The 26,184-nt window shown below is 38.0% G+C and overlaps 30 non-coding genes across 30 annotated transcripts; 1 reads left to right on the forward strand and 29 right to left on the reverse strand.

The window, feature by feature from the left end:
• Positions 1-222: 222 nt before the first annotated feature.
• Trnad-guc (transfer RNA aspartic acid (anticodon GUC)) lies at positions 223-294 on the reverse strand. The gene has a single exon. It is a non-coding gene; the product is annotated as a tRNA-Asp (tRNA).
• Positions 295-570: 276 nt separating this feature from the next.
• On the reverse strand, positions 571-642 carry Trnad-guc (transfer RNA aspartic acid (anticodon GUC)). Its single transcript has one exon. It is a non-coding gene; the product is annotated as a tRNA-Asp (tRNA).
• A 1,650-nt stretch (positions 643-2,292) lies between these two features.
• On the reverse strand, positions 2,293-2,364 carry Trnad-guc (transfer RNA aspartic acid (anticodon GUC)). The gene has a single exon. It is a non-coding gene; the product is annotated as a tRNA-Asp (tRNA).
• A 276-nt stretch (positions 2,365-2,640) lies between these two features.
• On the reverse strand, positions 2,641-2,712 carry Trnad-guc (transfer RNA aspartic acid (anticodon GUC)). Its single transcript has one exon. It is a non-coding gene; the product is annotated as a tRNA-Asp (tRNA).
• Positions 2,713-4,373: 1,661 nt separating this feature from the next.
• Trnad-guc (transfer RNA aspartic acid (anticodon GUC)) lies at positions 4,374-4,445 on the reverse strand. The gene has a single exon. It is a non-coding gene; the product is annotated as a tRNA-Asp (tRNA).
• A 1,160-nt stretch (positions 4,446-5,605) lies between these two features.
• On the reverse strand, positions 5,606-5,677 carry Trnad-guc (transfer RNA aspartic acid (anticodon GUC)). Its single transcript has one exon. It is a non-coding gene; the product is annotated as a tRNA-Asp (tRNA).
• Positions 5,678-6,299: 622 nt separating this feature from the next.
• On the reverse strand, positions 6,300-6,371 carry Trnad-guc (transfer RNA aspartic acid (anticodon GUC)). The gene has a single exon. It is a non-coding gene; the product is annotated as a tRNA-Asp (tRNA).
• Positions 6,372-8,031: 1,660 nt separating this feature from the next.
• Positions 8,032-8,150, forward strand: LOC144425295 (5S ribosomal RNA). Its single transcript, XR_013477439.1, has one exon. It is a non-coding gene; the product is annotated as a 5S ribosomal RNA (ribosomal RNA).
• A 613-nt stretch (positions 8,151-8,763) lies between these two features.
• Positions 8,764-8,835, reverse strand: Trnad-guc (transfer RNA aspartic acid (anticodon GUC)). The gene has a single exon. It is a non-coding gene; the product is annotated as a tRNA-Asp (tRNA).
• A 276-nt stretch (positions 8,836-9,111) lies between these two features.
• Positions 9,112-9,183, reverse strand: Trnad-guc (transfer RNA aspartic acid (anticodon GUC)). The gene has a single exon. It is a non-coding gene; the product is annotated as a tRNA-Asp (tRNA).
• Positions 9,184-9,802: 619 nt separating this feature from the next.
• Trnad-guc (transfer RNA aspartic acid (anticodon GUC)) lies at positions 9,803-9,874 on the reverse strand. Its single transcript has one exon. It is a non-coding gene; the product is annotated as a tRNA-Asp (tRNA).
• Positions 9,875-10,147: 273 nt separating this feature from the next.
• On the reverse strand, positions 10,148-10,219 carry Trnad-guc (transfer RNA aspartic acid (anticodon GUC)). The gene has a single exon. It is a non-coding gene; the product is annotated as a tRNA-Asp (tRNA).
• A 274-nt stretch (positions 10,220-10,493) lies between these two features.
• On the reverse strand, positions 10,494-10,565 carry Trnad-auc (transfer RNA aspartic acid (anticodon AUC)). The gene has a single exon. It is a non-coding gene; the product is annotated as a tRNA-Asp (tRNA).
• A 948-nt stretch (positions 10,566-11,513) lies between these two features.
• Positions 11,514-11,585, reverse strand: Trnad-guc (transfer RNA aspartic acid (anticodon GUC)). Its single transcript has one exon. It is a non-coding gene; the product is annotated as a tRNA-Asp (tRNA).
• A 1,308-nt stretch (positions 11,586-12,893) lies between these two features.
• On the reverse strand, positions 12,894-12,965 carry Trnad-guc (transfer RNA aspartic acid (anticodon GUC)). The gene has a single exon. It is a non-coding gene; the product is annotated as a tRNA-Asp (tRNA).
• A 272-nt stretch (positions 12,966-13,237) lies between these two features.
• On the reverse strand, positions 13,238-13,309 carry Trnad-guc (transfer RNA aspartic acid (anticodon GUC)). Its single transcript has one exon. It is a non-coding gene; the product is annotated as a tRNA-Asp (tRNA).
• A 232-nt stretch (positions 13,310-13,541) lies between these two features.
• Trnad-guc (transfer RNA aspartic acid (anticodon GUC)) lies at positions 13,542-13,613 on the reverse strand. The gene has a single exon. It is a non-coding gene; the product is annotated as a tRNA-Asp (tRNA).
• Positions 13,614-14,232: 619 nt separating this feature from the next.
• Trnad-guc (transfer RNA aspartic acid (anticodon GUC)) lies at positions 14,233-14,304 on the reverse strand. Its single transcript has one exon. It is a non-coding gene; the product is annotated as a tRNA-Asp (tRNA).
• Positions 14,305-15,262: 958 nt separating this feature from the next.
• Trnad-guc (transfer RNA aspartic acid (anticodon GUC)) lies at positions 15,263-15,334 on the reverse strand. Its single transcript has one exon. It is a non-coding gene; the product is annotated as a tRNA-Asp (tRNA).
• A 757-nt stretch (positions 15,335-16,091) lies between these two features.
• Trnad-guc (transfer RNA aspartic acid (anticodon GUC)) lies at positions 16,092-16,163 on the reverse strand. Its single transcript has one exon. It is a non-coding gene; the product is annotated as a tRNA-Asp (tRNA).
• Positions 16,164-16,783: 620 nt separating this feature from the next.
• On the reverse strand, positions 16,784-16,855 carry Trnad-guc (transfer RNA aspartic acid (anticodon GUC)). The gene has a single exon. It is a non-coding gene; the product is annotated as a tRNA-Asp (tRNA).
• A 232-nt stretch (positions 16,856-17,087) lies between these two features.
• Positions 17,088-17,159, reverse strand: Trnad-guc (transfer RNA aspartic acid (anticodon GUC)). The gene has a single exon. It is a non-coding gene; the product is annotated as a tRNA-Asp (tRNA).
• Positions 17,160-17,756: 597 nt separating this feature from the next.
• Trnad-guc (transfer RNA aspartic acid (anticodon GUC)) lies at positions 17,757-17,828 on the reverse strand. The gene has a single exon. It is a non-coding gene; the product is annotated as a tRNA-Asp (tRNA).
• Positions 17,829-19,138: 1,310 nt separating this feature from the next.
• On the reverse strand, positions 19,139-19,210 carry Trnad-guc (transfer RNA aspartic acid (anticodon GUC)). Its single transcript has one exon. It is a non-coding gene; the product is annotated as a tRNA-Asp (tRNA).
• Positions 19,211-20,862: 1,652 nt separating this feature from the next.
• On the reverse strand, positions 20,863-20,934 carry Trnad-guc (transfer RNA aspartic acid (anticodon GUC)). The gene has a single exon. It is a non-coding gene; the product is annotated as a tRNA-Asp (tRNA).
• Positions 20,935-22,935: 2,001 nt separating this feature from the next.
• On the reverse strand, positions 22,936-23,007 carry Trnad-guc (transfer RNA aspartic acid (anticodon GUC)). The gene has a single exon. It is a non-coding gene; the product is annotated as a tRNA-Asp (tRNA).
• Positions 23,008-24,112: 1,105 nt separating this feature from the next.
• On the reverse strand, positions 24,113-24,184 carry Trnad-guc (transfer RNA aspartic acid (anticodon GUC)). Its single transcript has one exon. It is a non-coding gene; the product is annotated as a tRNA-Asp (tRNA).
• A 619-nt stretch (positions 24,185-24,803) lies between these two features.
• Positions 24,804-24,875, reverse strand: Trnad-guc (transfer RNA aspartic acid (anticodon GUC)). The gene has a single exon. It is a non-coding gene; the product is annotated as a tRNA-Asp (tRNA).
• Positions 24,876-25,107: 232 nt separating this feature from the next.
• Positions 25,108-25,179, reverse strand: Trnad-guc (transfer RNA aspartic acid (anticodon GUC)). The gene has a single exon. It is a non-coding gene; the product is annotated as a tRNA-Asp (tRNA).
• A 600-nt stretch (positions 25,180-25,779) lies between these two features.
• Positions 25,780-25,851, reverse strand: Trnad-guc (transfer RNA aspartic acid (anticodon GUC)). Its single transcript has one exon. It is a non-coding gene; the product is annotated as a tRNA-Asp (tRNA).
• Positions 25,852-26,184: the final 333 nt, after the last annotated feature.

Below are 26,184 nucleotides of genomic sequence, written 5' to 3' on the forward strand. Positions count from 1 at the left end.
CGGTCACATCCAAATCCTCGAGCGAAAAGTACTAAACAAAGCAATTCAAATATTATTACCAGAGACTGGCCTGAAATTGAATTGAACTTAATCGCTTCCAAATACATAATAAAAGCTAATTATTCGAAACGATTCAATTTTTACAATCATGCTAACATATCTTTTGCGAAAAAGTGGCATAATTATGTGAGAGAGTATCTATCCTCCATTTGAAAAAGAGTTCTCCCCGTCGGGGAATCGAACCCCGGTCTCCCGCGTGACAGGCGGGGATACTCACCACTATACTAACGAGGAAGCCGTCGGAAAGCGTTTGTTATAAAAATATTAAGAAAATTGAAAGTACGCCGGTCACATCCAAATCCTCGAGCGAAAAGTACTAAACAAAGCAATACAAATATTATTATCAGAGACTGGCCTGAAATTGAATCAAACTAAATCGCTTCCAAATACATAATGGAAGCTAATTAATCGAAACAAATCAATTTTTACAATCATGCTAACATATTGTTTGCGAAAAAGTGGCAAAATTATATGAAAGAGTTATCTATTAACTGCTTTGGGAAAACAGTTCTCCCCGTCGGGGAATCGAACCCCGGTCTCCCGCGTGACAGGCGGGGATACTCACCACTATACTAACGAGGAAGCCGTCGCAAAGCGTTTGATATAAAAGTATTAGGAAAATTGAAAGAACGCCGGTCACATCCAAATCCTCGAGCGAAAAGTACTAAACAAAGCAATTCAAATATTATTACCAGAGACTGGCCTGAAATTGAATTGAACTTAATCGCTTCCAAATACATAATAAAAGCAAATTATTCGAAACGATTCAATTTTTACAATCATGCTACCATATCTTTTGCGAAAAAGTGGCATAATTATGTGAGATATCTATCTATCATTCATTTGAAAAACAGTTCTCCCCGTCGGGGAATCGAACCCCGGTATCCCGCGTGACAGGCGGGGATACTCACCACTATACTAACGAGGAAGCCGTCGGAAAGCGTTTGATATAAAAATATTAAGAAAATTGAAAGTACGCCGGTCACATCCAAATCCTCGAGCGAAAAGTACTAAACAAAGCAATACAAATATTATTATCAGAGACTGGCCTGAAATTGAATCAAACTAAATCGCTTCCAAGTACATAATGAAAGCTAATTAATCGAAACAAATCAATTTTTACAATCATGCTAACATATTGTTTGCGAAAAAGTGGCAAAATTATATGAAAGATTTATCTATTAACTGCTTTGGGAAAACAGTTCTCCCCGTCGGGGAATCGAACCCCGGTCTCCCGCGTGACAGGCTGGGATACTTATCACTATACTAACGAGGAAGTCGTCGGAAAGCGTTTGATATAAAAATATTAACAAAATTGAAAGTACGCCGATCACATCCAAATCCTCGAGCGAAAAGTATTAAACAAAGCAATTCAAACATTATTACCAGAGACTGTCCTGAAATTGAATTGAACTTAATCGCTTCCAAATACATAATAAAAGCTAAATATTCGAAACGATTTAATTTTTACAATCATGCTAACATATCTTTTGCGAAAAAGTGGCATAATCATGTGAGAGAGTATCTATCATCCATTTGAAAAAGAGCTCTCCCCGACGGGGAATCGAACCCCGGTCTCCCGCGTGACAGTCGGGGATACTCACCACTATACTAACGAGGAAGCCGTCGGAAAGCGTTTGATATAAAAATATTAAGAAAATTGAAAGAACGCCGGTCATATCCAAAAACACCTGCGAAAAGTACTAAGCAAAGCAATTCAAATATTATTACCAGAGACTGGTGAATTGAACTTAATCGCTTCCAAATACATAATAAAAGCTAATTATTCGAAACGATTCAATTTTTACAATCATGCTAACATATCTTTTGCGAAAAAGTGGCATAATTATGTGAGAGAGTTATCTATCATCCATTTGAAAAACAGTTCTCCCCGTCGGGGAATCAAACACCGGTCTCCCGCGTGACAGGCGGGGATACTCACCACTATACTAACGAGGAAGTCGTCGGAAAGCGTTTGATATAAAAATATTAGGAAAATTGAAAGAACGCCGGTCACATCCAAATCCTCGAGCGAAAAGTACTAAACAAAGCAATTCAAATATTATTACCAGAGACTGGCCTGAAATTGAATTGAACTTAATCGCTTCCAAATACATAATAAAAGCTAATTATTCGAAACGATTCAATTTTTACAATCATGCTAACATATCTTTTGCGAAAAAGTGGCATAATTATGTGAGAGAGTATCTATCCTCCATTTGAAAAAGAGTTCTCCCCGTCGGGGAATCGAACCCCGGTCTCCCGCGTGACAGGCGGGGATACTCACCACTATACTAACGAGGAAGCCGTCGGAAAGCGTTTGTTATAAAAATATTAAGAAAGTTGAAAGTACGCCGGTCACATCCAAATCCTCGAGCGAAAAGTACTAAACAAAGCAATACAAATATTATTATCAGAGACTGGCCTGAAATTGAATCAAACTAAATCGCTTCCAAAGACATAATGGAAGCTAATTAATCGAAACAAATCAATTTTTACAATCATGCTAACATATTGTTTGCGAAAAAGTGGCAAAATTATATGAAAGAGTTATCTATTAACTGCTTTGGGAAAACAGTTCTCCCCGTCGGGGAATCGAACCCCGGTCTCCCGCGTGACAGGCGGGGATACTCACCACTATATTAACGAGGAAGCAGTCGCAAAGCGTTTGATATAAAAGTATTAGGAAAATTGAAAGAACGCCGGTCACATCCAAATCCTCGAGCGAAAAGTACTAAACAAAGCAATTCAAATATTATTACCAGAGACTGGCCTGAAATTGAATTGAACTTAATCGCTTCCAAATACATAATAAAAGCAAATTATTCGAAACGATTCAATTTTTACAATCATGCTAACATATCTTTTGCGAAAAAGTGGCATAATTATGTGAGAGAGTTATCTATCATCCATTTGAAAAACAGTTCTCCCCGTCGGGGAATCAAACACCGGTCTCCCGCGTGACAGGCGGGGATACTCACCACTATACTAACGAGGAAGTCGTCGGAAAGCGTTTGATATAAAAATATTAGGAAAATTGAAAGAACGCCGGTCACATCCAAATCCTCGAGCGAAAAGTACTAAACAAAGCAATTCAAATATTATTACCAGAGACTGGCCTGAAATTGAATTGAACTTAATCGCTTCCAAATACATAATAAAAGCTAATTATTCGAAACGATTCAATTTTTACAATCATGCTAACATATCTTTTGCGAAAAAGTGGCATAATTATGTGAGAGAGTTATCTATCATCCATTTGAAAAAGAGTTCTCCCCGTCGGGGAATCCAACCCCGGTCTCCCGCGTGACAGGCGGGGATACTCACCACTATACTAACGAGGAAGCCGTCGGAAAGCGTTTGATATAAAAATATTAAGAAAATTGAAAGTACGCCGGTCACATCCAAATCCTCGAGCGAAAAGTACTAAACAAAGCAATACAAATATTATTATCAGAGACTGGCCTGAAATTGAATCAAACTAAATCGCTTCCAAGTACATAATGAAAGCTAATTAATCGAAACAAATCAATTTTTACAATCATGCTAACATATTGTTTGCGAAAAAGTGGCAAAATTATATGAAAGAGTTATCTATTAACTGCTTTGGGAAAACAGTTCTCCCCGTCGGGGAATCGAACCCCGGTCTCCCGCGTGACAGGCGGGGATACACGCCACAATACTAACGAGGAAGCCGTCGGAAAGACTTTGATATAAAAATATTAACAAAATAGAAAGAACGCCGATCACATCCAAATTCTCGAGCAAAAAGTACTGAACAAAGCAATACAAATATTATTACCTTAGACTGGCCTGAAATTGAATTGAACTAAATCGCTTCCAAACACATAATAAAAGCTAATTATTCGAAACGATTTAATTTTTACAATCATGCTACCATATTGTTTGCAAAAAAGTGGCATAATTATGTGAGAGAGTATCTATCATCCATTTGAAAAAGAGTCCTCCCCGTCGGGAAATCGAACCCCGGTCTCCCGCGTGACAGGCGGGGATACTCACCACTATACTAACGAGGAAGCCGTCGGAAAGCGTTTGTTATAAAAATATTAAGAAAATTGAAAGTACGCCGGTCACATCCAAATCCTCGAGCGAAAAGTACTAAACAAAGCAATACAAATATTATTATCAGAGACTGGCCTGAAATTGAATCAAACTAAATCGCTTCCAAATACATAATGGAAGCTAATTAATCGAAACAAATCAATTTTTACAATCATGCTAACATATTGTTTGCGAAAAAGTGGCAAAATTATATGAAAGAGTTATCTATTAACTGCTTTGGGAAAACAGTTCTCCCCGTCGGGGAATCGAACCCCGGTCTCCCGCGTGACAGGCGGGGATACTCACCACTATACTAACGAGGAAGCCGTCGCAAAGCGTTTGATATAAAAGTATTAAGAAAATTGAAAGAACGCCGGTCACATCCAAATCCTCGAGCGAAAAGTACTAAACAAAGCAATTCAAATATTATTACCAGAGACTGTCCTGAAATTGAATTGAACTTAATCGCTTCCAAATACATAATAAAAGCTAATTATTCGAAACGATTTAATTTTTACAATCATGCTAACATATCTTTTGCGAAAAAGTGGCATAATCATGTGAGAGAGTATCTATCATCCATTTGAAAAAGAGCTCTCCCCGACGGGGAATCGAACCCCGGTCTCCCGCGTGACAGTCGGGGATACTCACCACTATACTAACGAGGAAGCCGTCGGAAAGCGTTTGATATAAAAATATTAAGAAAATTGAAAGAACGCCGGTCACATCCAAAAACACCTGCGAAAAGTACTAAGCAAAGCAATTCAAATATTATTACCAGAGACTGGTGAATTGAACTTAAGCAATGTCGGGCTCGGTTAGTACTTGCATGGGTGACCGGCTGGGAATACCGAGTGTCGTAGGCTTTTCGTCGCCGTTTCATTCGATTTTGCTCTGTTTTCCAACAACTGCGAAATACAAATAACCGAATAGACTACTACTTTATCGCCTACAACCATACCACGTTGAATGCACCCGTTATCGTTCGATTTCGGAAGTTAATCGCTTCCAAATACATAATAAAAGCTAATTATTCGAAACGATTCAATTTTTACAATCATGCTAACATATATTTTGCGAAAAAGTGGCATAATTATGTGAGAGAGTTATCTATCTATCATCCATTTGAAAAACAGTTCTCCCCGTCGGGGAATCAAACACCGGTCTCCCGCGTGACAGGCGAGGATACTCACCACTATACTAACGAGGAAGTCGTCGGAAAGCGTTTGATATAAAAATATTAGGAAAATTGAAAGAACGCCGGTCACATCCAAATCCTCGAGCGAAAAGTACTAAACAAAGCAATTCAAATATTATTACCAGAGACTGGCCTGAAATTGAATTGAACTTAATCGCTTCCAAATACATAATAAAAGTTAATTATTCGAAACGATTCAATTTTTACAATCATGCTAACATATCTTTTGCGAAAAAGTGGCATAATTATGTGAGAGAGTATCTATCATCCATTTGAAAAAGAGTTCTCCCCGTCGGGGAATCGAACCCCGGTCTCCCGCGTGACAGGCGGGGATACTCACCACTATACTAACGAGGAAGCCGTCGGAAAGCGTTTGTTATAAAAATATTAAGAAAATTGAAAGTACGCCGGTCACATCCAAATCCTCGAGCGAAAAGTACTAAACAAAGCAATACAAATATTATTATCAGAGACTGGCCTGAAATTGAATCAAACTAAATCGCTTCCAAATACATAATGGAAGCTAATTAATCGAAACAAATCAATTTTTACAATCATGCTAACATATTGTTTGCGAAAAAGTGGCAAAATTATATGAAAGAGTTATCTATTAACTGCTTTGGGAAAACAGTTCTCCCCGTCGGGGAATCGAACCCCGGTCTCCCGCGTGACAGGCGGGGATACACGCCACAATACTAACGAGGAAGCCGTCGGAAAGACTTTGATATAAAAATATTAACAAAATAGAAAGAACGCCGATCACATCCAAATTCTCGAGCAAAAAGTACTAAACAAAGCAATACAAATATTATTACCTTAGACTGGCCTGAAATTAAATTGAACTAAATCGCTTCCAAACACATAATAAAAGCTAATTATTCGAAACGATTTAATTTTTACAATCATGCTACCATATTGTTTGCAAAAAAGTGGCATAATTATGTGAGAGAGTTATCTATCATCCATTTGAAAAACAGTTCTCCCCGTCGGGGAATCGAACCCCGGTCTCCCGCGTGACAGGCGGGGATACTCACCACTATACTAACGAGGAAGCCGTCGGAAAGCGTTTGATATAAAAATATTAAGAAAATTGAAAGAACGCCGGCCACATCCAAATCCTCGAGCGAAAAGTACTAACCAAAGCAATTCAAATATTATTACGAGAGACTGGTCTGAAATTGAATTGAACTTAATCGCTTCCAAATACATAATAAAAGCTAATTATTCGAAACGATTTAATTTTTACAATCATGCTACCATATTGTTTGCGAAAAAGTGGCATAATTATGTGAGAGAGTTATCTATCATCCATTTGAAAAAGAGTTCTCCCCGTCGGGGAATCGAACCACGGTCTCCCGCGTGACAGGCGGGGATACTCACCACTATACTAACGAGGAAGCCGTCGGAAAGCGTTTGATATAAAAATATTATGAAAATTGAAAGTACGCCGTTCACATCCAAATCCTTGAACGAAAAGTACTAAACAAAGCAATACAAATATTATTACCAGAGACTGGCCTGAAATTGAATCAAACTAAATCGCTTCCAAATACATAATGAAAGCAAATTAATCGAAACGATTTAATTTTTACAATCATGCTAACATATCTTTTGCGAAAAAGTGGCATAATCATGTGAGAGAGTATCTATCATCCATTTGAAAAAGAGTTCTCCCCGACGGGGAATCGAATCCCGGTCTCCCGCGTGACAGGCGGTGATACTCACCACTATACTAACGAGGAAGCCGTCGCAAAGCGTTTGATATAAAAGTATTAAGAAAATTGAAAGAACGCCGGTCACATCCAAATCCTCGAGCGAAAAGTACTAAACAAAGCAATTCAAATATTATTACCAGAGACTGGCCTGAAATTGAATTGAACTTAATCGCTTCCAAATACATAATAAAAGCTAATTAATCGAAACAAATCAATTTTTACAATCATGCTAACATATTGTTTGCGAAAAAGTGGCATAATTATGTGAGAGAGTATCTATCATTCATTTGAAAAAGAGTTCTCCCCGTCGGGGAATCGAACCCCGGTCTCCCGCGTGACAGGCTGGGATACTTATCACTATACTAACGAGGAAGCCGTCGGAAAGCGTTTGATATAAAAATATTAACAAAATTGAAAGTACGCCGATCACATCCAAATCCTCGAGCGAAAAGTACTAAACAAAGCAATTCAAATATTATTACCAAAGACTGTCCTGAAATTGAATTGAACTTAATCGCTTCCAAATACATAATAAAAGCTAATTATTCGAAACGATTTAATTTTTACAATCATGCTAACATATCTTTTGCGAAAAAGTGGCATAATCATGTGAGAGAGTATCTATCATCCATTTGAAAAAGAGCTCTCCCCGACGGGGAATCGAACCCCGGTCTCCCGCGTGACAGTCGGGGATACTCACCACTATACTAACGAGGAAGCCGTCGGAAAGCGTTTGATATAAAAATATTAAGAAAATTGAAAGAACGCCGGTCACATCCAAAAACACCTGCGAAAAGTACTAAGCAAAGCAATTCAAATATTATTACCAGAGACTGGTGAATTGAACTTAAGCAATGTCGGGCTCGGTTAGTACTTGCTTGGGTGACCGGCTGGGAATACCGAGTGTCTTAGGCTTTTCGTCGCCGTTTCATTCGATTTTGCTCTGTTTTCCAACAACTGCGAAATACAAATAGCCGAATAGACTACTACTTTATCGCCTACAACCATACCACGGTGAATGCACCCGATCTCGTTCGATCTCGGAAGTTAAGCAATGTCGGGCTCGGTTAGTACTTGCATGGGTGACCGGCTGGGAATACCGAGTGTCGTAGGCTTTTCGTCGCCGTTTCATTCGATTTTGCTCTGTTTTCCAACAACTGCGAAATACAAATAACCGAATAGACTACTACTTTATCGCCTACAACCATACCACGTTGAATGCACCCGTTATCGTTCGATCTCGGAAGTTAATCGCTTCCAAATACATAATAAAAGCTAATTATTCGAAACGATTCAATTTTTACAATCATGCTAACATATCTTTTGCGAAAAAGTGGCATAATTATGTGAGAGAGTTATCTATCATCCATTTGAAAAACAGTTCTCCCCGTCGGGGAATCAAACACCGGTCTCCCGCGTGACAGGCGGGGATACTCACCACTATACTAACGAGGAAGTCGTCGGAAAGCGTTTGATATAAAAATATTAGGAAAATTGAAAGAACGCCGGTCACATCCAAATCCTCGAGCGAAAAGTACTAAACAAAGCAATTCAAATATTATTACCAGAGACTGGCCTGAAATTGAATTGAACTTAATCGCTTCCAAATACATAATAAAAGCTAATTATTCGAAACGATTCAATTTTTACAATCATGCTAACATATCTTTTGCGAAAAAGTGGCATAATTATGTGAGAGAGTATCTATCATCCATTTGAAAAAGAGTTCTCCCCGTCGGGGAATCGAACCCCGGTCTCCCGCGTGACAGGCGGGGATACTCACCACTATACTAACGAGGAAGCCGTCGGAAAGCGTTTGTTATAAAAATATTAAGAAAATTGAAAGTACGCCGGTCACATCCAAATCCTCGAGCGAAAAGTACTAAACAAAGCAATACAAATATTATTACCAGAGACTGGCCTGAAATTGAATCAAACTAAATCGCTTCCAAATACATAATGGAAGCTAATTAATCGAAACAAATCAATTTTTACAATCATGCTAACATATTGTTTGCGAAAAAGTGGCAAAATTATATGAAAGAGTTATCTATTAACTGCTTTGGGAAAACAGTTCTCCCCGTCGGGGAATCGAACCCCGGTCTCCCGCGTGACAGGCGGGGATACTCACCACTATACTAACGAGGAAGCCGTCGCAAAGCGTTTGATATAAAAGTATTAGGAAAATTGAAAGAACGCCGGTCACATCCAAATCCTCGAGCGAAAAGTACTAAACAAAGCAATTCAAATATTATTACCAGAGACTGGCCTGAAATTGAATTGAACTTAATCGCTTCCAAATACATAATAAAATCAAATTATTCGAAACGATTCAATTTTTACAATCATGCTACCATATCTTTTGCGAAAAAGTGGAATAATTATGTGAGATATCTATCTATCATTCATTTGAAAAACAGTTCTCCCCGTCGGGGAATCGAACCCCGGTATCCCGCGTGACAGGCGGGGACACTCGCCACTATATTAACGAGGAAGCCGTCGGAAAGCGTTTGATATAAAAATATTAAGAAAATTGAAAGAACGCCGGTCACATCCAAAAACTCCTGCGAAAAGTACTAAACAAAGCAATTCAAATATTATTACCAGAGACTGGCCTGAAATTGAATTGAACTTAATCGCTTCCAAATACATAATAAAAGCTAATTATTCGAAACGATTCAATTTTTACAATCATGCTAACATATCTTTTGCGAAAAAGTGGCATAATTATGTGAGACAGTATCTATCATCCATTTGGAAAAGAGTTCTCCCCGTCGGGGAATCGAACCCCGGTCTCCCGCGTGACAGGCGGGGATACTCACCACTATACTAACGAGGAAGCCGTCGGAAAGCGTTTGATATAAAAATATTAAGAAAATTGAAAGTACGCCGGTCACATCCAAATCCTCGAGCGAAAAGTACTAAACAAAGCAATACAAATATCATTATCAGAGACTGGCCTGAAATTGAATCAAACTAAATCGCTTCCAAATACATAATGAAAGCTAATTAATCAAAACAAATCAATTTTTACAATCATGCTAACATATTGTTTGCGAAATAGTGGCATAATTATGTGAGAGAGTATCTATCATTCATTTGAAAAAGAGTTCTCCCCGTCGGGGAATCGAACCCCGGTCTCCCGCGTGACAGGCGGGGATACTCACCACTATACTAACGAGGAAGCCGTCGGAAAGCGTTTGATATAAAAATATTAACAAAATTGAAAGTACGCCGATCACATCCAAATCTTCGAGCGAAAAGTACTAAACAAAGCAATTCAAATATTATTACCAGAGACTGGCCTGAAATTGAATTGAACTTAATCGCTTCCAAATACATAATAAAAGCTAATTATTCGAAACGATTCAATTTTTACAATCATGCTAACATATCTTTTGCGAAAAAGTGGCATAATTATGTGAGAGAGTTATCTATCATCCATTTGAAAAACAGTTCTCCCCGTCGGGGAATCGAACCCCGGTCTCCAGCGTGATAGGCGGGGATACTCACCACTATACTAACGAGGAAGCCGTCGGAAAGCGTTTGATATAAAAATATTAAGAAAATTGAAAGAACGCCGGGCACATCCAAAAACTCCTGCGAAAAGTACTAAACAAAGCAATTCGAATATTATTACCAGAGACTGGCCTGAAATTGAATTGAACTTAATCGCTTCCAAATACATAATAAAGGCTAATTATTCGAAACGATTCAATTTTTACAATCATGCTAACATATCTTTTGCGAAAAAGTGGCATAATTATGTGAGAGAGTTATCTATCATCCATTTGAAAAACAGTTCTCCCCGCCGGGGAATCGAACCCCGGTCTCCAGCGTGACAGGCGGGGATACTCACCACTATACTAACGAGGAAGCCGTCGGAAAGCGTTTGATATAAAAATATTAAGAAAATTGAAAGTACGCCGGTCACATCCAAATCCTTGAGCGAAAAGTACTAAACAAAGCAATACAAATATTATTATCAGAGACTGGCCTGAAATTGAATCAAACTAAATCGCTTCCAAGTACATAATGAAAGCTAATTAATCGAAACAAATCAATTTTTACAATCATGCTAACATATTGTTTGCGAAAAAGTGGCAAAATTATATGAAAGAGTTATCTATTAACTGCTTTGGGAAAACAGTTCTCCCCGTCGGGGAATCGAACCCCGGTCTCCCGCGTGACAGGCGGGGATACACGCCACAATACTAACGAGGAAGCCGTCGGAAAGACTTTGATATAAAAATATTAACAAAATAGAAAGAACGCCGATCACATCCAAATTCTCGAGCAAAAAGTACTAAACAAAGCAATACAAATATTATTACCTTAGACTGGCCTGAAATTAAATTGAACTAAATCGCTTCCAAACACATAATAAAAGCTAATTATTCGAAACGATTTAATTTTTACAATCATGCTACCATATTGTTTGCAAAAAAGTGGCATAATTATGTGAGAGAGTATCTACTCTCCCCGTCGGGGAATCGAACCCCGGTCTCCCGCGTGACAGGCGGGGATACTCACCACTATACTAACGAGGAAGCCGTCGGAAAGCGTTTGATATAAAAATATTAAGAAAATTGAAAGAACGCCGGCCACATCCAAATCCTCGAGCGAAAAGTACTAACCAAAGCAATTCAAATATTATTACGAGAGACTGGTCTGAAATTGAATTGAACTTAATCGCTTCCAAATACATAATAAAAGCTAATTATTCGAAACGATTTAATTTTTACAATCATGCTACCATATCTTTTGCGAAAGAGTGGAATAATTACGTGAGATATCATCTACCATCCATTTGAAAAACAGTTCTCCCCGTCGGGGAATCGAACCACGGTCTCCCGCGTGACAGGCGGGGATACTCACCACTATACTAACGAGGAAGCCGTCGGAAAGCGTTTGATATAAAAATATTATGAAAATTGAAAGTACGCCGTTCACATCCAAATCCTTGAACGAAAAGTACTAAACAAAGCAATACAAATATTATTACCAGAGACTGGCCTGAAATTGAATCAAACTAAATCGCTTCCAAATACATAATGAAAGCAAATTAATCGAAACGATTTAATTTTTACAATCATGCTAACATATCTTTTGCGAAAAAGTGGCATAATCATGTGAGAGAGTATCTATCATCCATTTGAAAAAGAGTTCTCCCCGACGGGGAATCGAATCCCGGTCTCCCGCGTGACAGGCGGTGATACTCACCACTATACTAACGAGGAAGCCGTCGGAAAGCGTTTGATATAAAAATATTAAGAAAATTGAAAGAACGCCGGTCACATCCAAAAACTCCTGCGAAAAGTACTAAACAAAGCAATTCGAATATTATTACCAGAGACTGGCCTGAAATTGAATTGAACTTAAACGCTTCCAAATACATAATAAAAGCTAATTATTCGAAACGATTCAATTTTTACAATCATGCTAACATATCTTTTGCGAAAAAGTGGCATAATTATGTGAGAGAGTTATCTATCATCCATTTGAAAAACAGTTCTCCCCGTCGGGGAATCGAACCCCGGTCTCCAGCGTGACAGGCGGGGATACTCACCACTATACTAACGAGGAAGCCGTCGGAAAGCGTTTGATATAAAAATATTAAGAAAATTGAAAGTACGCCGGCCACATCCAAATCCTCGAGCGAAAAGTACTAAACAAAGCAATACAAATATTATTATCAGAGACTGGCCTGAAATTGAATCAAACTAAATCGCTTCCAAGTACATAATGAAAGCAAATTAATCGAAACAAATCAATTTTTACAATCATGCTAACATATTGTTTGCGAAAAAGTGGCAAAATTATATGAACTATTTATTAACTGCTTTGGGAAAACAGTTCTCCCCGTCGGGGAATCGAACCCCGGTCTCCCGCGTGACAGGCGGGGATACTCACCACTATACTAACGAGGAAGCCGTCGGAAAGCGTTTGATATAAAAATATTAAGAAAATTGAAAGAACGCCGGCCACATCCAAATTCTCGAGCGAAAAGTACTAAACAAAGCAATACAAATATTATTACCTTAGACTGGCCTGAAATTGAATTGAACTAAATCGCTTCCAAATACATAATAAAAGCTAAATATTCGAAACAATTTATTTTTAATATCATGCTACCATATTGTTTGCAAAAAAGTGGCATAATTATGTGAGAGAGTATCTATCATCCATTTGAAAAACAGTTCTCCCCGTCGGGGAATCGAACCCCGGTCTCCCGCGTGACAGGCGGGGATACTCACCACTATACTAACGAGGAAGCCGTCGGAAAGCGTTTGATATAAAAATATTAAGAAAATTGAAAGAACGCCGAACAACTATTATTATCAGAGACTGGCCTTAAATTGAATCAAACTAAATCGCTTCCAAATACATAATGAAAGCTAATTAATCGAAACAAATCAATTTTTACAATCATGCTAACATATTGTTTGCGAAAAAGTGGCATAATTATGTGAGAGAGTTATCTATCATTCATTTGAAAAACAGTTCTCCCCGTCGGGGAATCGAACCCCGGTCTCCCGCGTGACAGGCGGGGATACTCACCACTATACTAACGAGGAAGTCGTCGGAAAGCGTTTGATATAAAAATATTAACAAAATTGAAAGTACGCCGATCACAACCAAATCCTCGAGCGAAAAGTACTGAACAAAGCAATTCAAATATTATTACCAGAGACTGGCCTGAAATTGAATTGAACTTAATCGCTTCCAAATACATAATAAAAGCTAATTATTCGAAACGATTTAATTTTTACAATCATGCTAACATATCTTTTGCGAAAAAGTGGCATAATCATGTGAGAGAGTATCTATCATCCATTTGAAAAAGGGTTCTCCCCGACGGGGAATCGAACCCCAGTCTCCCGCGTGACAGGCGGGGATACTCACCACTATACTAACGAGGAAGCCGTCGGAAAGCGTTTGATATAAAAATATTAAGAAAATTGAAAGAACGCCGGTCACATCCAAAAACTCCTGCGAAAAGTACTAAACAAAGCAATTCGAATATTATTACCAGAGACTGGCCTGAAATTGAATTGAACTTAATCGCTTCCAAATACATAATAAAAGCTAATTATTCGAAACGATTCAATTTTTACAATCATGCTAACATATCTTTTGGGAAAAAGTGGCATAATTATGTGAGAGGAGTATCTATCATTCATTTGAAAAAGAGTTCTCCCCGTCGGGGAATCGAACCCCGGTCTCCCGCGTGACAGGCGGGGATACTCACCACTATACTAACGAGGAAGTCGTCGGAAAGCGTTTGATATAAAAATATTAACAAAATTGAAAGAACGCCGGTCACATCAAAAACTCCTGCGAAAAGTACTAAACAAAGCAATTCAAATATTATTACCAGAGACTGGCCTGAAATTGAATTGAACTTAATCGCTTCCAAATACATAATAAAAGCTAATTAATCGAAACAAATCAATTTTTACAATCATGCTAACATATTGTTTGCGAAAAAGTGGCAAAATTATATGAAAGAGTTATCTATTAACTGCTTTGGGAAAACAGTTCTCCCCGTCGGGAAATCGAACCCCGGTCTCCCGCGTGACAGGCGGGGATACACGCCACAATACTAACGAGGAAGCCGTCGGAAAGACTTTGATATAAAAATGTTAACAAAATAGAAAGAACGCCGATCACATCCAAATTCTCGAGCGAAAAGTACTAAACAAAGCAATACAAATATTATTACCTGAGACTGGCCTGAAATTGAATTGAACTAAATCGCTTCCAAATACATAATAAAAGCTAATTATTCGAAACGATTCAATTTTTACAATCATGCTAACATACTGTTTGCAAAAAAGTGGCATAATTATGTGAGAGAGTGATATCCATTTGAAAAAAAGTTCTCCCCGTCGGGGAATCGAACCGCGGTCTCCCGCGTGACAGGCGGGGATACTCACCACTATACTAACGAGGAAGCCGTCGGAAAGCGTTTGATATAAAAATATTAAAAAAATTGAAAGAACGCCGGCCACATCCAAATCCTCGAGCGAAAAGTACTAAACAAAGCAATTCATATATTATTACCAGAGACTGGTCTGAAATTGAATTGAACTTAATCGCTTCCAAATACATAATAAAAGCTAATTATTCGAAACGATTTAATTTTTACAATCATGCTAACATATCTTTTGCGAAAAAGTGGAATAATTATGTGAGATATCTATCATCCATTTGAAAAACAGTTCTCCCCGTCGGGGAATCGAACCCCGGTCTCCCGCGTGACAGGCGGGGATACTCACCACTATACTAACGAGGAAGCCGTCGGAAAGCGTTTGATATAAAAATATTAAGAAAATTGAAAGTACGCCGTTCACATCCAAATCCTTGAACGAAAAGTACTAGACAAAGCAATACAAATATTATTACCAGAGACTGGCCTGAAATTGAATCAAACTAAATCGCTTCCAAATACATAATAAAAGCTAATTATTCGAAACGATTCAATTTTTACAATCATGCTAACATATCTTTTGCGAAAAAGTGGCAATACAAATATTATTATCAGAGACTGGCCTGAAATTGAATCAAACTAAATCGCTTCCAATTACATAATGAAAGCTAATTAATCGAAACAAATCAATTTTTACAATCATGCTAACATATTGTTTGCGAAAAAGTGGCAAAATTATATGAAAGAGTTATCTATTAACTGCTTTGGGAAAACAGTTCTCCCCGTCGGGGAATCGAACCCCGGTCTCCCGCGTGACAGGTGGGGATACACGCCACAATACTAACGAGGAAGCCGTCGGAAAGACTTTGATATAAAAATATTAACAAAATAGAAAGAACGCCGATCACATCCAAATTCTCGAGCGAAAAGTACTAAACAAAGCAATACAAATATTATTACCAGAGACTGGCCTGAAATTGAATTGAACTAAATCGCTTCCAAATACATAATAAAAGCTAATTATTCGAAACGATTTAATTTTTACAATCATTCTATCATTTTGTTTGCGAAAAAGTGGCATAATTATGTGAGAGAGTATCTATCATCCATTTGAAAAAGAGTTCTCCCCGTCGGGGAATCGAACCCCGGTCTCCCGCGTGACAGGCGGGGATACTCACCACTATACTAACGAGGAAGCCGCCGGAAAGCGTTTGATATAAAAATATTAAGAAAATTGTAAGAACGCCGGCCACATCAAAATCCTCGAACGAAAAGTACTAAACAAAGCAATTCAAATATTATTACCAGAGACTGGCCTGAAATTGAATTGAACTTAATCGCTTCCAAATACATAATAAAAGCTAATTAATCGAAACAAATCAATTTTTACAATCATGCTAACATATTGTTTGCGAAAAAGTGGCAAAATTATATGAAAGAGATATCTATTAACTGCTTTGGGAAAACAGTTCTCCCCGTCGGGAAATCGAACCCCGGTCTCCCGCGTGACAGGCGGGGATACACGCCACAATACTAACGAGGAAGCCGTCGGAAAGACTTTGATATAAAAATGTTAACAAAATAGAAAGAACGCCGATCACATCCAAATTCTCGAGCGAAAAGTACTAAACAAAGCAATACAAATATTATTACCTGAGACTGGCCTGAAATTGAATTGAACTAAATCGCTTCCAAATACATAATAAAAGCTAATTATTCGAAACGATTTAATTTTTACAATCATGCTACCATATTGTTTGCGAAAAAGTGGCATAATTATGTGAGAGAGTATCTATCATCCATTTGAAAACAGTTCTCCCCGTCGGGGAATCGAACCCCGGTCTCCCGCGTGACAGGCGGGGATACTCACCACTATACTAACGAGGAAGCCGTCGGAAAGCGTTTGATATAAAAATATTAAGAAAATTGAAAGAACGCCGAACAACTATTATTATCAGAGACTGGCCTTAAATTGAATCAAACTAAATCGCTTCCAAATACATAATGAAAGCTAATTAATCGAAACAAATCAATTTTTACAATCATGCTAACATATTGTTTGCGAAAAAGTGGCATAATTATGTGAGAGAGTTCTCTATCATTCATTTGAAAAAGAGTTCTCCCCGTCGGGGAATCGAACCCCGGTCTCCCGCGTGACAGGCGGGGATACTCACCACTATACTAACGAGGAAGTCGTCGGAAAGCGTTTGATATAAAAATATTAACAAAATTGAAAGTACGCCGATCACAACCAAATCCTCGAGCGAAAAGTACTAAACAAAGCAATTCAAATATTATTACCAGAGACTGGCCTGAAATTGAATTGAACTTAATCGCTTCCAAATACATAATAAAAGCTAATTATTCGAAACGATTTAATTTTTACAATCATGCTAACATATCTTTTGCGAAAAAGTGGCATAATCATGTGAGAGAGTATCTATCATCCATTTGAAAAAGGGTTCTCCCCGACGGGGAATCGAACCCCAGTCTCCCGCGTGACAGGCCGGGATACTCACGACTATACAAACGAGGAAGCCGTCGGAAAGCGTTTGATATAAAAATATTAAGAAAATTGAAAGAACGCCGGTCACATCCAAAAACTCCTGCGAAAAGTACTAAACAAAGCAATTCGAATATTATTACCAGAGACTGGCCTGAAATTGAATTGAACTTAATCGCTTCCAAATACATAATAAAAGCTAATTATTCGAAACGATTCAATTTTTACAATCATGCTAACATATCTTTTGGGAAAAAGTGGCATAATTATGTGAGAAAAAGAGTTCTCCCCGTCGGGGAATCGAACCCCGGTCTCCCGCGTGACAGGCGGGGATACTCACCACTATACTAACGAGGAAGTCGTCGGAAAGCGTTTGATATAAAAATATTAACAAAATTGAAAGAACGCCGGTCACATCAAAAACTCCTGCGAAAAGTACTAAACAAAGCAATTCAAATATTATTACCAGAGACTGGCCTGAAATTGAATTGAACTTAATCGCTTCCAAATACATAATAAAAGCTAATTAATCGAAACAAATCAATTTTTACAATCATGCTAACATATTGTTTGCGAAAAAGTGGCAAAATTATATGAAAGAGTTATCTATTAACTGCTTTGGGAAAACAGTTCTCCCCGTCGGGAAATCGAACCCCGGTCTCCCGCGTGACAGGCGGGGATACACGCCACAATACTAACGAGGAAGCCGTCGGAAAGACTTTGATATAAAAATGTTAACAAAATAGAAAGAACGCCGATCACATCCAAATTCTCGAGCGAAAAGTACTAAACAAAGCAATACAAATATTATTACCTGAGACTGGCCTGAAATTGAATTGAACTAAATCGCTTCCAAATACATAATAAAAGCTAATTATTCGAAACGATTTAATTTTTACAATCATGCTACCATATTGTTTGCGAAAAAGTGGAATAATTATGTGAGAGAGTTATCTATCATCCATTTGAAAAAAAGTTCTCCCCGTCGGGGAATCGAACCGCGGTCTCCCGCGTGACAGGCGGGGATACTCACCACTATACTAACGAGGAAGCCGTCGGAAAGCGTTTGATATAAAAATATTAAAAAAATTGAAGGAACGCCGGCCACATCCAAATCCTCGAGCGAAAAGTACTAAACAAAGCAATTCATATATTATTACCAGAGACTGGTCTGAAATTGAATTGAACTTAATCGCTTCCAAATACATAATAAAAGCTAATTAATCGAAACAAATCAATTTTTACAATCATGCTAACATATTGTTTGCGAAAAAGTGGCAAAATTATATGAAAGAGTTATCTATTAACTGCTTTGGGAAAACAGTTCTCCCCGACGGGGAATCGAATCCCGGTCTCCAGCGTGACAGGCGGGGATACTCACCACTATACCAACGAGGAAGCCGTCGGAAAGACTTTGATATAAAAATATTAACAAAATAGAAAGAACGCCGATCACATCCAAATTCTCGAGCGAAAAGTACTAAACAAAGCAATACAAATATTATTACCAGAGACTGGCCTGAAATTGAATTGAACTAAATCGCTTCCAAATACATAATAAAAGCTAATTATTCGAAACGATTTAATTTTTACAATCATTCTATCATTTTGTTTGCGAAAAAGTGGCATAATTATGTGAGAGAGTATCATCCATTTGAAAAAGAGTTCTCCCCGTCGGGGAATCGAACCCCGGTCTCCCGCGTGACAGGCGGGGATACTCACCACTATACTAACGAGGAAGCCGCCGGAAAGCGTTTGATATAAAAATATTAAGAAAATTGTAAGAACGCCGGCCACATCAAAATCCTCGAACGAAAAGTACTAAACAAAGCAATTCAAATATTATTACCAGAGACTGGCCTGAAATTGAATTGAACTTAATCGCTTCCAAATACATAATAAAAGCTAATTAATCGAAACAAATCAATTTTTACAATCATGCTAACATATTGTTTGCGAAAAAGTGGCAAAATTATATGAGAGATATCTATTAACTGCTTTGGGAAAACAGTTCTCCCCGTCGGGAAATCGAACCCCGGTCTCCCGCGTGACAGGCGGGGATACACGCCACAATACTAACGAGGAAGCCGTCGGAAAGACTTTGATATAAAAATGTTAACAAAATAGAAAGAACGCCGATCACATCCAAATTCTCGAGCGAAAAGTACTAAACAAAGCAATACAAATATTATTACCTGAGACTGGCCTGAAATTGAATTGAACTAAATCGCTTCCAAATACATAATAAAAGCTAATTATTCGAAACGATTTAATTTTTACAATCATGCTACCATATTGTTTGCGAAAAAGTGGCATAATTATGTGAGAGAGTATCTATCATCCATTTGAAAAAGAGTTCTCCCCGTCGGGGAATCGAACCGCGGTCTCCCGCGTGACAGGCTGGGATACTCACCACTATACTAACGAGGAAGTCGTCGGAAAGAGTTTGATATAAAAATATTAACAAAATTGAAAGTACGCCGATCACAACCAAATCCTCGAGCGAAAAGTACTAAACAAAGCAATTCAAATATTATTACCAGAGACTGGCCTGAAATTGAATTGAACTTAATCGCTTCCAAATACATAATAAAAGCTAATTATTCGAAACGATTTAATTTTTACAATCATGCTAACATATCTTTTGCGAAAAAGTGGCATAATCATGTGAGAGTATCTATCATCCATTTGAAAAAGGGTTCTCCCCGACGGGGAATCGAACCCCAGTCTCCCGCGTGACAGGCGGGGATACTCACCACTATACTAACGAGGAAGCCGTCGGAAAGCGTTTGATATAAAAATATTAAGAAAATTGAAAGAACGCCGGTCACATCCAAAAACTCCTGCGAAAAGTACTAAACAAAGCAATTCGAATATTATTACCAGAGACTGGCCTGAAATTGAATTGAACTTAATCGCTTCCAAATACATAATAAAAGCTAATTATTCGAAACGATTCAATTTTTACAATCATGCTAACATATCTTTTGGGAAAAAGTGGCATAATTATGTGAGAGAGTATCTATCATCCATTTGAAAAAGAGTTCTCCCCGTCGGGGAATCGAACCGCGGTCTCCCGCGTGACAGGCTGGGATACTCACCACTATACTAACGAGGAAGTCGTCGGAAAGAGTTTGATATAAAAATATTAACAAAATTGAAAGTACGCCGATCACAACCAAATCCTCGAGCGAAAAGTACTAAACAAAGCAATTCAAATATTATTACCAGAGACTGGCCTGAAATTGAATTGAACTTAATCGCTTCCAAATACATAATAAAAGCTAATTATTCGAAACGATTTAATTTTTACAATCATGCTAACATATCTTTTGCGAAAAAGTGGCATAATTATGTGAGAGAGTATCTATCATTCATTTGAAAAAGAGTTCTCCCCGTCGGGGAATCGAACCCCGGTCTCCCGCGTGACAGGCGGGGATACTCACCACTATACTAACGAGGAAGTCGTCGGAAAGCGTTTGATATAAAAATATTAACAAAATTGAAAGAACGCCGGTCACATCAAAAACTCCTGCGAAAAGTACTAAACAAAGCAATTCAAATATTATTACCAGAGACTGGCCTGAAATTGAATTGAACTTAATCGCTTCCAAATACATAATAAAAGCTAATTAATCGAAACTAATCAATTTTTACAATCATGCTAACATATTGTTTGCGAAAAAGTGGCAAAATTATATGAAAGAGTTATCTATTAACTGCTTTGGGAAAACAGTTCTCCCCGTCGGGAAATCGAACCCCGGTCTCCCGCGTGACAGGCGGGGATACACGCCACAATACTAACGAGGAAGCCGTCGGAAAGACTTTGATATAAAAATGTTAACAAAATAGAAAGAACGCCGATCACATCCAAATTCTCGAGCGAAAAGTACTAAACAAAGCAATACAAATATTATTACCTGAGACTGGCCTGAAATTGAATTGAACTAAATCGCTTCCAAATACATAATAAAAGCTAATTATTCGAAACGATTCAATTTTTACAATCATGCTAACATACTGTTTGCAAAAAAGTGGCATAATTATGTGAGAGAGTTATCTATCATCCATTTGAAAAAAAGTTCTCCCCGTCGGGGAATCGAACCGCGGTCTCCCGCGTGACAGGCGGGGATACTCACCACTATACTAACGAGGAAGCCGTCGGAAAGCGTTTGATATAAAAATATTAAGAAAATTGAAAGAACGCCGGTCACATCCAAAAACTCCTGCGAAAAGTACTAAACAAAGCAATTCGAATATTATTACCAGAGACTGGCCTGAAATTGAATTGAACTTAATCGCTTCCAAATACATAATAAAAGCTAATTATTCGAAACGATTCAATTTTTACAATCATGCTAACATATCTTTTGGGAAAAAGTGGCATAATTATGTGAGAGAGTATCTATCATTCATTTGAAAAAGAGTTCTCCCCGTCGGTGAATCGAACCCCGGTCTCCCGCGTGACAGGCGGGGATACTCACCACTATACTAACGAGGAAGTCGTCGGAAAGCGTTTGATATAAAAATATTAACAAAATTGAAAGAACGCCGGTCACATCAAAAACTCCTGCGAAAAGTACTAAACAAAGCAATTCAAATATTATTACCAGAGACTGGCCTGAAATTGAATTGAACTTAATCGCTTCCAAATACATAATAAAAGCTAATTAATCGAAACTAATCAATTTTTACAATCATGCTAACATATTGTTTGCGAAAAAGTGGCAAAATTATATGAAAGAGTTATCTATTAACTGCTTTGGGAAAACAGTTCTCCCCGTCGGGAAATCGAACCCCGGTCTCCCGCGTGACAGGCGGGGATACACGCCACAATACTAACGAGGAAGCCGTCGGAAAGACTTTGATATAAAAATGTTAACAAAATAGAAAGAACGCCGATCACATCCAAATTCTCGAGCGAAAAGTACTAAACAAAGCAATACAAATATTATTACCTGAGACTGGCCTGAAATTGAATTGAACTAAATCGCTTCCAAATACATAATAAAAGCTAATTATTCGAAACGATTCAATTTTTACAATCATGCTAACATACTGTTTGCAAAAAAGTGGCATAATTATGTGAGAGAGTTATCTATCATCCATTTGAAAAAAAGTTCTCCCCGTCGGGGAATCGAACCGCGGTCTCCCGCGTGACAGGCGGGGATACTCACCACTATACTAACGAGGAAGCCGTCGGAAAGCGTTTGATATAAAAATATTAAAAAAATTGAAAGAACGCCGGCCACATCCAAATCCTCGAGCGAAAAGTACTAAACAAAGCAATTCATATATTATTACCAGAGACTGGTCTGAAATTGAATTGAACTTAATCGCTTCCAAATACATAATAAAAGCTAATTATTCGAAACGATTTAATTTTTACAATCATGCTAACATATCTTTTGCGAAAAAGTGGAATAATTATGTGAGATATCTATCATCCATTTGAAAAACAGTTCTCCCCGTCGGGGAATCGAACCCCGGTCTCCCGCGTGACAGGCGGGGATACTCACCACTATACTAACGAGGAAGCCGTCGGAAAGCGTTTGATATAAAAATATTAAGAAAATTGAAAGTACGCCGTTCACATCCAAATCCTTGAACGAAAAGTACTAGACAAAGCAATACAAATATTATTACCAGAGACTGGCCTGAAATTGAATCAAACTAAATCGCTTCCAAATACATAATAAAAGCTAATTATTCGAAACGATTCAATTTTTACAATCATGCTAACATATCTTTTGCGAAAAAGTGGCAATACAAATATTATTATCAGAGACTGGCCTGAAATTGAATCAAACTAAATCGCTTCCAATTACATAATGAAAGCTAATTAATCGAAACAAATCAATTTTTACAATCATGCTAACATATTGTTTGCGAAAAAGTGGCAAAATTATATGAAAGAGTTATCTATTAACTGCTTTGGGAAAACAGTTCTCCCCGTCGGGGAATCGAACCCCGGTCTCCCGCGTGACAGGTGGGGATACACGCCACAATACTAACGAGGAAGCAGTCGGAAAGACTTTGATATAAAAATATTAACAAAATAGAAAGAACGCCGATCACATCCAAATTCTCGAGCGAAAAGTACTAAACAAAGCAATACAAATATTATTATCAGAGACTGGCCTGAAATTGAATCAAACTAAATCGCTTCCAATTACATAATGAAAGCTAATTAATCGAAACAAATCAATTTTTACAATCATGCTAACATATTGTTTGCGAAAAAGTGGCAAAATTATATGAAAGAGTTATCTATTAACTGCTTTGGGAAAACAGTTCTTCCCGTCGGGGAATCGAACCCCGGTCTCCCGCGTGACAGGTGGGGATACACGCCACAATACTAACGAGGAAGCCGTCGGAAAGACTTTGATATAAAAATATTAACAAAATAGAAACAACGCCGATCACATCAAAATTCTCGAGCGAAAAGTACTAAACAAAGCAATACAAATATTATTACCAGAGACTGGCCTGAAATTGAATTGAACTAAATCGCTTCCAAATACATAATAAAAGCTAATTATTCGAAACGATTTAATTTTTACAATCATTCTATCATTTTGTTTGCGAAAAAGTGGCATAATTATGTGAGAGAGTATCTATCATCCATTTGAAAAAGAGTTCTCCCCGTCGGGGAATCGAACCCCGGTCTCCCGCGTGACAGGCGGGGATACTCACCACTATACTAACGAGGAAGCCGCCGGAAAGCGTTTGATATAAAAATATTAAGAAAATTGTAAGAACGCCGGCCACATCAAAATCCTCGAACGAAAAGTACTAAACAAAGCAATTCAAATATTATTACCAGAGACTGGCCTGAAATTGAATTGAACTTAATCGCTTCCAAATACATAATAAAAGCTAATTAATCGAAAAATCAATTTTTACAATCATGCTAACATATTGTTTGCGAAAAAGTGGCAAAATTATATGAAAGAGATATCTATTAACTGCTTTGGGAAAACAGTTCTCCCCGTCGGGAAATCGAACCCCGGTCTCCCGCGTGACAGGCGGGGATACACGCCACAATACTAACGAGGAAGCCGTCGGAAAGACTTTGATATAAAAATGTTAACAAAATAGAAAGAACGCCGATCACATCCAAATTCTCGAGCGAAAAGTACTAAACAAAGCAATACAAATATTATTACCTGAGACTGGCCTGAAATTGAATTGAACTAAATCGCTTCCAAATACATAATAAAAGCTAATTATTCGAAACGATTTAATTTTTACAATCATGCTACCATATTGTTTGCGAAAAAGTGGCATAATTATGTGAGAGATTATCTATCATCCATTTGAAAAACAGTTCTCCCCGTCGGGGAATCGAACCCCGGTCTCCCGCGTGACAGGCGGGGATACTCACCACTATACTAACGAGGAAGCCGTCGGAAAGCGTTTGATATAAAAATATTAAGAAAATTGAAAGAACGCCGAACAACTATTATTATCAGAGACTGGCCTTAAATTGAATCAAACTAAATCGCTTCCAAATACATAATGAAAGCTAATTAATCGAAACAAATCAATTTTTACAATCATGCTAACATATTGTTTGCGAAAAAGTGGCATAATTATGTGAGAGAGTTATCTATCATTCATTTGAAAAAGAGTTCTCCCCGTCGGGGAATCGAACCCCGGTCTCCCGCGTGACAGGCGGGGATACTCACCACTATACTAACGAGGAAGTCGTCGGAAAGCGTTTGATATAAAAATATTAACAAAATTGAAAGTACGCCGATCACAACCAAATCCTCGAGCGAAAAGTACTAAACAAAGCAATTCAAATATTATTACCAGAGACTGGCCTGAAATTGAATTGAACTTAATCGCTTCCAAATACATAATAAAAGCTAATTATTCGAAACAAATCAATTTTTACAATCATGCTAACATATTGTTTGCGAAAAAGTGGCAAAATTATATGAAAGAGTTATCTATTAACTGCTTTGGGAAAACAGTTCTCCCCGTCGGGAAATCGAACCCCGGTCTCCCGCGTGACAGGCGGGGATACTCACCACTATACTAACGAGGAAGCCGTCGGAAAGCGTTTGATATAAAAATATTAAGAAAATTGAAAGAACGCCGGTCACATCCAAAAACTCCTGCGAAAAGTACTAAACAAAGCAATTCGAATATTATTACCAGAGACTGGCCTGAAATTGAATTGAACTTAATCGCTTCCAAATACATAATAAAAGCTAATTATTCGAAACGATTCAATTTTTACAATCATGCTAACATATCTTTTGGGAAAAAGTGGCATAATTATGTGAGAAAAAGAGTTCTCCCCGTCGGGGAATCGAACCCCGGTCTCCCGCGTGACAGGCGGGGATACTCACCACTATACTAACGAGGAAGTCGTCGGAAAGCGTTTGATATAAAAATATTAACAAAATTGAAAGAACGCCGGTCACATCAAAAACTCCTGCGAAAAGTACTAAACAAAGCAATTCAAATATTATTACCAGAGACTGGCCTGAAATTGAATTGAACTTAATCGCTTCCAAATACATAATAAAAGCTAATTAATCGAAACAAATCAATTTTTACAATCATGCTAACATATTGTTTGCGAAAAAGTGGCAAAATTATATGAAAGAGTTATCTATTAACTGCTTTGGGAAAACAGTTCTCCCCGTCGGGAAATCGAACCCCGGTCTCCCGCGTGACAGGCGGGGATACACGCCAC

The sequence above is a fragment of the Styela clava genome, chromosome 7 (assembly GCF_964204865.1).
Source record: "Styela clava chromosome 7, kaStyClav1.hap1.2, whole genome shotgun sequence".
In the NCBI taxonomy this organism is placed as follows: Eukaryota; Metazoa; Chordata; class Ascidiacea; order Stolidobranchia; family Styelidae; genus Styela; species Styela clava.